The following is a 12,737-nucleotide window of genomic DNA, read 5'->3' as shown; positions in this document are numbered from 1 at the left end:
AAATCTGACACATTTAGTTCCAAAATTACGAAGTTTATTAAAAAAATAATAAACAATAAAACAATCATCTATAGACATGCATAATGAATTCATTTGGCTAGTCTCATGTTTCAAAAGTACTCTTTTTTAATGACGAGCAAAGCTGCTGAACAGTTTTTCAAAACATCGGAATATGTGTCTGTGTTAGTGTGTGTGTGTTCTATTACTGATTTGCTTGTTGTTATATGCTATGTAATGCTAAAGAAATTGAGCATCTGATTTTTTTGGATCATAAGAAGCAGATGACATGTATTTTGAATGTGTTGTATCTGTCATAACATTGTTAATTAATTATTACCAGCGCCCTAATCATGATATCACACCTTCTATATAATATATATATAACCTTATATATAATATTACAATATATATATATTTGGCCAATTTTAACAGAAGCAGAAATGTCCACTAATATTTCTTAATTTTCGTACGTACGTACCACAATTACAAAACTATTAATAAATTAAATGAAAAGATAAGATTATACAATTGTAAACATGCAAGGAGCTCACTTATTTTCTTAAATCCCTTATACTTGTATTGATAAAAAAGAAAGCAAATATTTGGCTTAGTCTTCTTCTGCTGAGAGTGGTGGTCCTGTCAACAAACTTATGATTGAATTCTATCAATTTTATGTAATAACAGGTAAACCTGGGCTCAATAGTTATCAAAGTCTACAATTCAAGGAGAAATATTTGATTGGATGTGAAATAGGTTTCTCTTCCTGATATATTGTAGACCTGATGTTATGAAGTGAAAGGAAGTTGGGATCCAAACAAGTAGAAAACTAAAAGATTAGCCATCTCTGGATACTTCTGAATAGCCGACATAAGCATTTAATGATTATTTGTGTATTGGTTTTTTTTGTATGTTTACTCACGGATATGAACTGTAATTTGCAGCTGTCACTGAATTCATAGACTACAAAAGTTGGTCTGCAGTTGATCGACTTTAAGTTTTTAGTAATTAGAGTTGTTATTCAGTAGGATTTAATATTTATTGATCCTGTGCAAACTAAAAGTATTATAATCCCATCAGACAGGCATAGCCTTAAACCGCAAACCGCCTTCCCCAGAATTATGTTGTTAAATGAACCGTGAAATAGTCTCATTAATTACTTCTTGAATTTGAATAGCCACGTATGTTGGTACTCTTATGCTACTTGATGTCTTCATTTAATCCCATTTCTATTTTCACTGGTTAGGAAAAAAACGTATTATTGATAGTTATTAACTGACATTTTAATGTTAAACATTGTTGGTTCTTCAAGATTGGATCATTAGAGGACTGTGAAAGGGAAGACTCTGGTACCCTTTTGTCTTATAATCTGTCTTTCTTTAGTTTCAATTCTTGTAATGTAATTGCCTACTGTTCTAAAGTTCCATAAGATATGCATTTTGCTTATTACTAATCTTAGGGCTTAATGTTTGGTTAAATATTTGAGGGGATTCATATTGGTAGTGATTCAAGTTCTTCACTGCTCGGAGACTCATGTCTAGGTCTATCACCAGTTGATATGACATAGAATAAGTGTCAATCTTGCCCAGTGTGGTATGTTTTCAAGATGAGAAATGATATTTGCAGTTCTAAGGTATGCACGTCTTGCGCACTTCCTTTGAAAAAAGTAGGTAAATCTGATATTCACATGAGAAAATCATTTTTTTAATGAAGAATCTCATTTTTTTTTGAAAAAAAAAATAGTGCTAGGGACTTGCACAGTTTAAAACTGTATCTAGCATTACTCTTTTCAGATTTTTCTATCTCGATTACAAATGACTTCAGCAGGATCAAGATTACCCTGCCTATTTTCTGCATGCAGCTACAAAGCACGGTTCATTATCCTGTTAAGGGTCACTACCCTAGCATTTACTTACAAAATAACTTGAGTAGTTGGGTTTAAGGGTAGCATTAGTTTCCATAATTGAAGTAGGATTACAGTCTTGTCCACGTGGGCTGTTTGGAAGATAGCACACAAGGTGTAACACAACACACTTGCCAAACTTTATTGGCAAAAGCCTTATATCCCGTTACCCATTTTAAGAGTCTTAACATCAGAGAAGTGGACAGAAGTAACAGTGTGAAAAAAGGGAACCCATAAACAAGTAGCATAAGAGTAAAATACAATATGTATTTGTAAACCAAAAAAGGGAAACCATAATTTTGAAACCAAAATTAAAACAACATTTGGCCAGAAATCTGCATCCAAGCAACCCATAAACAATATAGAAGAACATTAAAATACAATATGTCAATAACTCATACAAGTAAAATACAATCGTGTTACTGACTTTCTTTGTGACATTTCCACAAACATGTAGGCCGCAGCCTTCAAAGTCCATCCAACTAACCCACAACAGTTGAAAAAGACCATCATCCTCCTCAATACATTCACAGCCAACGTAGAAAACAGAACATTCACAGCCAATTTCCAATTATCAAATAAATAATATCAAAAATTTGGAGTAAATACACAATGCAAAAATTTAAATTTACCGATTGGGAAATCTTGGTTGCAATTTGGCACTGCGGCAAGTCGGTAACAGCAACCTTTGCCAATTTACGGTGGACTATGGTCGATGGGGGGCTGTGGCGTCGTCGGTGAGATGAGTCTAAGCTAAGTGTTGAGCAGCTGATGACAGTGAGCCGTGAGCATGAGGGGAGAAAATGAGAAATGGTCGACTGGTCGAGTGAGGAACAGAGGAAGAATGGCTTATGGCCCTCACGGAGGCCATTTAGCCGTGATTCAAACGGTGTCGTTCTCATTTAAATGGAACGATGCCGTTCCAATTAACAGGTAGACAAAAACCAAATGCAAAACGGCGTCGTTTTGCATCTGTTTTTTTTTTTTTTTTTTTTTTTTTTAAGTCAGAATCGGATTCAGAATTCGGAACTTGTGGTTTACCGATTCCGATTCCGACTTCCGTTATGGAGTCAGAACTGCTCCGATTCCGACTCCGACTTCCGAACCCTCTGATTCCGTCGGAGTCGGAATCGGAGCGGAAGTCGGCTGGAATCGAACACTTTGAAATTTTGCACACCCCTAGTTTAAGGGAGAAAACCTTATTAACAGGAGGTATAGGGTTTGACATCATAATCTGATCTCTAACATCAGAATACTTATCATTTAGTCCTATAAGAAATTGAATTACATTATCTCATTGATACCTATCATTCAGGATATTCAGTTGTCCACAGGTGCAAGTAGGCATTGGATCATACACAGCGAGTTCATCCCACAGGGTCTTCAGCTTACCATAGTATATGCTCACAGGATCTTGTTCTTGTTGAAGACTTGCCAAGTTTCTCTTCAATTGAAATATGCGAGGACCATTTTGCTGAGTGAATCGATCCCTGAGTTCATTCCAAATATCACGAGCATCATCCACAAAAGCCACACTCAACTTCACCGTGGCACTGATGGAATTCTGAATCCAAGTCACGACCATATCGTTGCATCATTCCCATGCATTCAATAGGGGATCCTTAGATGAAGCAGGTTTGCAAAGGCTGGCATTAATAAAAAACAATTTGTTCCTTACTCTGAGTGTTTGACACATAGCTCGAGACCAAGCCACATAGTTCTCTGATGTAAGAAGATCAATAACAAGCGCAATGGTGGTATTATCTCCACTATCAACTCTGTATGGATTATTTGGGTCGTTGAAATTGAGAAATGAAGAAGGGGGATTCTCGAGGATCTCTTGTTGTTTCTCCATTGTAGTAAAAATAAAGAGAAATCAAGAACAAAAAGTGAGCCTGAGCTTAGATGCCATGTAAGAGAAAGAAAAGGAAAATGATGGAAGAGGAATTTCTCCTGTATTCACTATGAATTAAATGAATGAAACTGTACAAGGAACCAAAAAATATATACACAGCAGTGATAGCTACCTCCATAATAGAATCTGCCACCCCAATACTAACTAGAAAATAACTGAACCAATTACAATTATACAGCATAGCAAGTGAGATAAAATATAAAAGAAATGAAGATTTAATCTGGTCTATCCTTATGCATCTCATTCAGAGTGAGTGAACGACATGTACGATGAGAGGCTTCTTTTGGATGAACACGACAAGTAGTTGAAGGAAGACGACATGTAGCCTCTGTCTCATCAGAACGACTTGTGGCATTGTCAGCAGTAGAAACAGGATGTGGCAATAGAAGGGGTGTGACAAATATTTGTATTTTATTTGGGGAGGAAAATACTTCAACCAAGAGAGTGTAAACCAAAGAATTCTTTGCATTCTTTGCACGTGTTTGATTCTCTTTATTCAGAAATTACATGAGTAACAGCCTGTTAGAAATTCAATGGTGAAATTTCTATAGATTTTAGGAACCTCATGAAAACTCCGTAAATTTTTATGAATCGACTAATCGCATAGGTTTTAGTTTATTAACATAGTTAGAAATGCAATTTTAATTATTTGAGATAGTTAGAAGTGTTAAAATACGTTATGGTCTACGCCACTAGACTTAGTTGGTTATTTAGGATTTTATGGCGTAATAACTCATTTTCTTAATTTCGGACAAAACGCATGTTTGAAACTGTGAATTTATTTTCAGGGCACTTCAGGGTTGAATTTTGTAGGTTAATATGAATACTTACAATTTTTCAGTATTAAGTTTATTATGCATTTCTTTGGGGTGAATAGTAACCTCGATAAGCGTACTAAGTGCAGTGTTTTCAAAATCACAGTGTGAAATGTCCAAATTAGGTTAGAGAAGTTTTATTTGGATACTTGACAAGATCTTAACCACAAATAGTGAATAGTATTAGACACTTGGTACAAAGAGGAACCATTAGATGGATTTGTGAAGGAAATCAAGGTGTGAGATCATGCTACCTAAGTAAAACGTTTTTTCATCTGATCAACCAGATTGAGCCGAACCAAAGAGGGTTTCAACTCTAGTGAAAGCCTAAATGGTTGGAATCTAATTAAAATCCCAAAAGTTTGGTTGAAACTGAAACCTTAAACGGTTTCCCTAAACCCTAAAGTTGGCCTCCAAACCATTTTTTATCCGATTTCTAGCATTGTGTTTACTTACTTGATTAAATTACTTTCACATGCTATTAATTCATCAAATCCTTATTATGATATCATTATCCAACCTTTTTATTTCAAAATTTGATTGGACCAAGAAAAATTAGATTTGGTTTTGATAGCATCTCAAACCCTAACCCAACCACCTTTAAACCCCAAATTGAAACCCACTTGGTTGAGGCCCACCAAGGCCCATGAATTTGGCCACCTTGGCAAAGTTTCTTGCAGAAGTTTCCTCCCCCACATGGCAGACCATTCACTACCCTTGGTTGTATCCAATAGTGCCTTGATGAGATGGAGAAACTCACCTCATCAACCTCCATACCTCACAGCTTCTGCAGGCAGTCATTTTCCTTCATTATTCTTCACTTTATGTCACATAGCCACCTCCAATGAAGGGTCATTCAAGCCCATATGTTCCCCCTATAGAAGTCTAGAGTCGTGCAAGACACACTTCTTTCCCTTTAATCACTTCTTCACCCCTTTTTTAGAGAAAAACCCAAAAGAGCTCTCTTGGGCAGATTCCTAGGTCCTTTTTGTGGAGATTTTTTACCCTTTTTAAGTATTTTCACACAATTAATCCTTCATAAAAGTTGTTCTTCTTTCAATATAGTTTTCGTAGATATATTATTGTATCATTCCATGCTCATTTGATTGGTCAAAAGTATTTTTAACCATGGAAAGGTCATTCTGGGTGTGAAACTGGAGAGTATGTTATGTTTTAGAATTTTTGACTAACCTAATGGACATATCTTGGTCCGAAACTTTTATGGAGTGTTTTTAGCATGTGTTTAAGAGTGTTCATTGAAGTTTTGTTGCATGAATAAAACTTTTGATGATAGATTTTCTTAGATCTAGAAACTTGAAAACTGGAAGTGAAAAAATAGTTTTTATTTAGAGAAAATTTGAATATTTTGTGATTTGATCTTACTCTAAAGGATTTGATATTTTTATATGATGATCCTGAATCTCTTATTTTCATGTTAGGATGTTATTTTGAAGATATTTAGCATTATTTTCAAAGATATGATTTTTCTATGCAAGAGGATTTTGGTTAGGCCTAAGATTTGATATTTTAATTTAGATCCATGTTTTATTGAGTCTTAGCAATGTGATTTTAAGTTTGATGGTTAGACATTCTTTAGGACACATTTTTAAACCATGTGATGCTTTATTTCGAAGATCTCACCTTCTTAAGCCATTGATCAAGAGTTTTATCAAAGTTAGTTAAGAAAAAAGTTTTTGTTTTTGAACTAAGTGTAAAACCAAAAACTCTAAGTGTTATTTTGTGATTTTGCTGACTTTAGTTTGATGATTTAAAGCATGGTTGATCTTAGGATGATGTTATGAATTTGTTAGAAGTAAGATTTGATTTTTGGAATTCTTGGAAATGTTTTGATTTAGGGACAAAGCTTGTGATTCAAGTGTTTGGATCTTTTTATAAAAACTTTGGTGTTGATTATTAGATTTTTTTAAATGGATATTTTAAGTATGGTTTTAAACTTAGGATAGGAAGATATTTATTGCAAAATTTTGGTTTAAGCATAAGTTTTGAAGTTGGAAGGAATTGCAACAAAAATCAAGAGAAATAGCCTATCGATGTTTCGGCCATAGTGTGTTTTCCATAGTTGTAATTTGTTTTAAATTTTTCTGATTTGATATTTGAGTTTAGGATAAAATTTACACGAGGAATGTAAATTTTAGAAATTTTTAGAGTTAGGATGTGAAATCCTTAAGTTAGGAGTAAAATGATCATTTTCTCACATGTAGAGGGTAAAATGGTAATTCTAAGTTTTCTTTTTTACACATTTCTAATTGTTAGTAATTAAATTTCTAACTTTTGGAATATCCTCTTACAGTTCCTCGTGTTTCGTACTTTATTTTCATTGAAAGCGATGAATGAGGTAAGTTAACTCTTAACTTACTATCAGTGTTTTTGTGTATGTGTAATGGGTAAGGGAAACTATAGTTTATGTTTGTATGTTGTTATACATGCCATGCTATGCCATGTCATCACATGTTTATTTGTTACATGAATTATTTTATTATGAAATACTTATTTGTTACACAATATATTCTGTCACATGTTATGCCACGTTATGAACTATTGTCTGTTACATGCTATACTATGTTATAAAATATTGTCTGTTATGTTAATGTCTCAAAGTACGTCATGTCTGTCGTATTACATTCATGTCATGTTAAGACTTCTGTCCTTTCGTATTCATGTCGCGTTTGGTCTTGAATATAATTTGTGTATCTCGAGAATAATCATGTTAAGTTATTCATGTCAATCACGACTCTAAGTGCTAGGATGAGGTAATATCCTAGTGGAACTCATTTGTTCACGCTATAGTGTTTAAATAGATGTGAAATTTTCTTGATTAACGAAATACATTCAATAGGTTGCAAATGGGGCCTAACTAGCTGGTCACCGGAGCGCGCTAGGCACTAATGCTGATGGAGCCATATTTTATATTTCGTGTGTTCACAACAAGTGTGGTATAAATAATTCATGGGGCCACAACAACTATGGAGCATTAAGTATAAGGCTACAACAATTGTGGAGCATACACTACGTGAGACACAACAATTGTGACACGTAGAATATGTGAGGCCACAACAACTGTGGAATACATATTAACGCACTCATAACTGATGTAGATACCTGTGTTGTAATACGGTAATCGACAGAGACACATGGCTCAAGGGGACCCGTGTAGCACCCATATGGTCACTTTATTAATTAAGTCTATTGAATAAGATTCCAAATTCATGTATTTTACGTTACCTTATGTTCAAATTTACGTTCATGTCAAACTTCAAGTTCACGTCCATGTTATGATTTAAGTTCATGTCACGTCAAGCTAAGTTTCTGTTTCAGTTCAATTATGCCAGCTCATGCCATGTTATGTGCAGTCACATTATGTTTATTATTTTATGTCGTATTATGTCAAGTTATGTTATATTTACTTTTGAATTTGATGGTGCATTCATACCTATATTCTATATATGCATCATTAACCTCTGTGAAATTTTCCTGTTAACTTGTTTAGATTTATAATCAAATCTCACCATGGTAGTCCTAACTACCATTCCCCCTAAATGGTAGGCAATGTGTCAAGTTCAGAACAGGGAGCAGACACCGATAGGCTGGAGGAGGTTGACTAGACGCCATAGATGCGATGCGGAGATTTCATCTTTTATAGTTAGGTTTTTTTTAGACAGTATTCTAGCCTCGTTAGTCAAGTTACGCGAGTTACTCGACGAACTGGCTCAGTAGTGTATTTTGGTATTGTAAATATGGAGTCTAGTCTCTCATGTTTTGAAATTACAGTATTCTGAGACTTGTACTGTAATCGTGGATATTTATTTTGTTAAGTATGCATGGATTATGTTTTAATTATTTGAGATGTTATAAGTTTGGTGCATAGTATTAAAAAAAGTTATCCAGTGCGAATATTGCATAATGCTATATGCATGTTAGGAACATTGCATCCTATATGTCATGAACGGGGACAAGTAACCTTGTGTTGTATGTCTCGATGCTTCAGATGTCCGTCCGACCCCAAACGAAAATCTGGGGGCGTCACAACATGCATGTTACCAAACAAGTAACTTAAAAAAAAAAAAAGTGATATACAATCATGCATAACAAGCGAATTTGGTTTAACATGATTTGAAATCTCCAACTCTTGAAATATATCAATAGCAGATTTTTGGCGCATGTTCATGCATTCCATAACTTGGGATGATCATCACATTCCAAGATATAACATCCCAACCTTTCATTTGAGTTAGACAATTTCCTTGCGGCCTTTTCAAGCTGCCCATATTTCACACTATTATATATATCAACCAATATAACAATACTGAATCCTTTCTCCTTTCTCTAGAGATGACACAAGATGAGAACAACTCAAAATTAGTAGTGTTGCCAAGTAGTCAGGCTTCACGTACGTATGTACGTTCTTTGAAGTCATTTTATCAAATTAAGGCCACATACATCCTCATGATCAGTTTAATCCCGCTTTGAGTGTAAGATGAGATAACTGTGTTCCAAGTGTTGATATATATTTTCCATGATATGTATAGATTGCCTTTCTATCATATGTACATGTGATTTATGAGTACTAAATTGGTTACAATTTTCATAGGAGCTGGATGCATGTTGCATGTGTCTTTTCCCCTGCATATATAAATCTTGGACCTAATAATTGGCTTCAAATTTTATCTAGATAAATACGAGGAATCAATCAGAGAGTTGGGTTCAGTTGCATGGATTTCTTAGAAAACTATGTGGTGAGGTGTCAAAATTACATATTTAAGTTGCTAAAGTGACTAAATTGTTTAACCAAAATGAATTAAGTACTTAATTATGCAGCAGATTATGACACTTGAGTAAATTGATAAATTCTGATATTTTGCACTTGAAAATATTTATAATGCAACTGTTCCACATAAAATTTAATATCCCAAGTTTTACTCCTCTCAGAATAAGGGTAATCTGGAAAATACATACTTAGTACAACACCTAAAAGATGAAAAGTGGTGAACTCACGCATGCGGATCCAACTGTGGCACAATCGAACACACGCTGGAGAAAGAAGCTAGCACGATGTAGTGGCACGAATGAGGGGAAAAAATGGTCTGCTGGTGGAATCAAAATAAAAATAAAAATAAAAGGAAAAGAAATGAAAGAAAAAGAAAAAGAAATGAAAAAAATGTTCGGCCTCAATGTAGAGCAGGAGCTGGAGAAGGTGCTGGCACGATGCAGAGGCACGGACATAGCACCATCACGCAAGACCACAATGCAGAGGAAATCACGCACGGAAAGTAGGGACAAATTCAATGTTTTCTAGGGAGAGTTTTATTCTTCATTTTTATTGTATTATTGGCTGGACAGATGGTGCAGAAGGAGGGGCTATTGGGGGCAATTTCTAGTTTTTACGTTTTCAGGGGTATATCATACTGCAAAATTTATTTTTCGACAACTGTTTTTTGGTTGGGAAGTTTTTTCTTTTCCGGTTCTCCTTCATTTTTTTTCCTTATTTATTTTACTTCAGTTTTTTGCCAGAGTAAAAAAATGATTAGAGAGGACATCCATTTTGAGATGTTAGGCTAAATTTCTAAGCCTAAGTTTTGAGGAGTAACCTAGATTTGGATTTGAGTTGATTTCTTATACTTCATCCATTGATTTCTTTTTCATATTCTATTGCTTTGTGAAATATGTTATATTTGTGAAAGTTTGGAGTTCTTCTTGCTGATTTTGATTTGTTGTTGATGTAAAGCACAACTAATGCTTGATTGTGACAAAAGACTTCATAGGTTTCTTTCATCTTACATGGACCAAACTTGCTTTTCAACTCCGTAGGAAATTTTGGATGAACTATAAACCGGACTTAAATTGTTTTAACTTCTAGCTGTTATCTCTTTGAATAAGTAAATGATTGAGTAAAAAGGAATGTGAGAAATATTCAATTCTAATTCATGAATGAGTGAAACCTGAAGTTTAGGTATTTGATAAATTGTTTCGTAGAACACCCTTTTGGAATCCCAAGTATTTTCAGTTTAGATTTTTGTCACTTTCATTATTTTTGCACTCATTTCTCTAGCATTTATTTCATTACTCATTTCTTTTAATCTTACAAGCATTTAGAAAATTATTCCATTAAAAAAAAATAGCGAAAAGATCTAAACCATTCATCATTAATACACTCCACATCAATAAATAAATCCCATTTTCTTGTTTTTTTTCTTATTTGTGTAAGTCACCCTTTTCACAAACACGCTCCTCACACACACAACTCATTATATACTTGCTTTTCATGAACATTATTGTCCTTGCGGAAATGACCTTGGAACTCATCCATGTATTACTTTGATAGTTTCTGCACTTAAAAGACAGATTTAGAAAGCCATCAAGTTTTTGGCGTCGTTGCCGGGGACAACTGGTGTTTAGTATAGCATTCTCTTATTGCCGAGAGGACGTTTGTAGTGTTGTGAACATTTTCACAGCTTGAGTGACATTTTTATTATTCTTAATTTATTTGTTCTGTTTTTCTTATATTTTGATTTATTTTCTACTTTTGTTTGTATGACTGATTGGACCAGGGACCAAACTTTTCAGTTGTTTAGGATAGAATCACTATCATCTTTTAACTCTGCATCTTTTTCTCTTGAATCATCTTCTGACACTCATAGCACCATGGCTGAAAATGAGAATCATGATAGGAAAATGGTGAATCAAAACAAGACACTTAGATATTATTTACAACCTGTCAGAGCTAACACATCCTCATGCATAATTCAACCTTTGAATGCAAACAATTTTAATTTTAAACCTGAAATGATTTAATTGATTCCACATTTTCATGGCATGGAATCTAAAAACTCTTATTTTCATATCAAAGAGTTTGAAGAGGTTTGTTCTACATTCATGGATCGGAGCTGCATTGAGGAGGTTATTAGACTAAAGTTGTTTCCATTTTCCTTGAAAGATAAAGCTAAAATATGGTTGAATTAATTAAGACTTAGAACCATAGGCACATGGCAAGAAATGCAAACTGAATTTTTGAAAAAATTCTTTGCAATACATAGGACAAATGCACTTAAAAGACAAATCATGAACTTCACTCAAAAAGATCCTGAAACTTTTTATCAGAGCTGGGAAAGGTTCAAAGATCTTTTAAATGCTTCTCCTCATCATGGTTATGAAAACTGGCGATTGATAAGTTATTTTTATGAAAGTTTAACACCTAAAATGCTCCAATTTGTACAAATCATGTGTAATGGAGGATTTTTCAATAAAGAGCCTGGGAGGCATTCGAATATTTTGATTACCTTGTTGAAAATGCTCAATCTTGGGACGCAACTGATGTGCATGATAGGTCTAGGCAAGTTGAGTCTGGTCATGGAAAATATACTTTAAAGGAAGATGATGATTTGGGTGCTAAATTGACCTTGATGTCTAGAAAAATGGAAGCCATGGAATTGAAGAAAGTAAATGAAGTGCATGGAATCCCTAAAATTTCTAAAAAGTGTGGCATATGTAAGGATCATGGACATTCAACTAATGAATGTCCTTAGTTGGACCAAAGCAATCCCTGCTTTCAAAGAAGTATTGTTGGACCAATCTAATGCTGTAAACATGATACGTAAACCATATTCTGGTCCTTACTCTAATTCTTACAATCCAGGATGGAGGAGCCACCCAAATTTTAGTTGGAAGGGTGCCTAGCATGTAGCTCCAACAACCTTGGCTCCGGTGCCCTCTCAACTCGCAATTCAAACACCTCCAATGCAAAAGAAAGGACTTGAAGAGACGGTGCAGCAGATGTCAAACACCTTGCAGCAATTTATGCAAAGTCAAGCAACAATCAACAATTAAAATTCTCAAACGGTAAACGACATCCGGAGCACACTTACAAAGATGGCTAAAACTTTGAGTTCCCAAGAGAAAGGAAAATTTCCTGCACAACCTCAATCCAATCCACAAAGTCAGACACTTCAAGAAAAAATTGAGAGTTCAAATTTAAGGCAAGTGAAGACAGTCACTACTTTGAGAAATGATAGGGTGGTAAACATCTAGCTCAATGAACAAGCTGAAACTGAAACTGAAAATATTACATGTCTTGTACCTGCTCATTTTCCTC

General features: G+C 34.6%; 1 non-coding gene across 1 annotated transcript; it reads right to left on the bottom strand.

The window, feature by feature from the left end:
* Window positions 1-11,689: 11,689 nt before the first annotated feature.
* On the bottom strand, window positions 11,690-11,796 carry LOC122302041. Its single transcript, XR_006240290.1, has one exon. It is a non-coding gene; the product is annotated as a small nucleolar RNA R71 (small nucleolar RNA).
* Between the last annotated feature and the right edge of the window lie 941 nt (window positions 11,797-12,737).

This window comes from Carya illinoinensis, chromosome 2 (assembly GCF_018687715.1).
Source record: "Carya illinoinensis cultivar Pawnee chromosome 2, C.illinoinensisPawnee_v1, whole genome shotgun sequence".
NCBI classification, from domain to species: Eukaryota; Viridiplantae; Streptophyta; class Magnoliopsida; order Fagales; family Juglandaceae; genus Carya; species Carya illinoinensis.
This window is presented reverse-complemented; position numbering and strand designations above follow the sequence as displayed.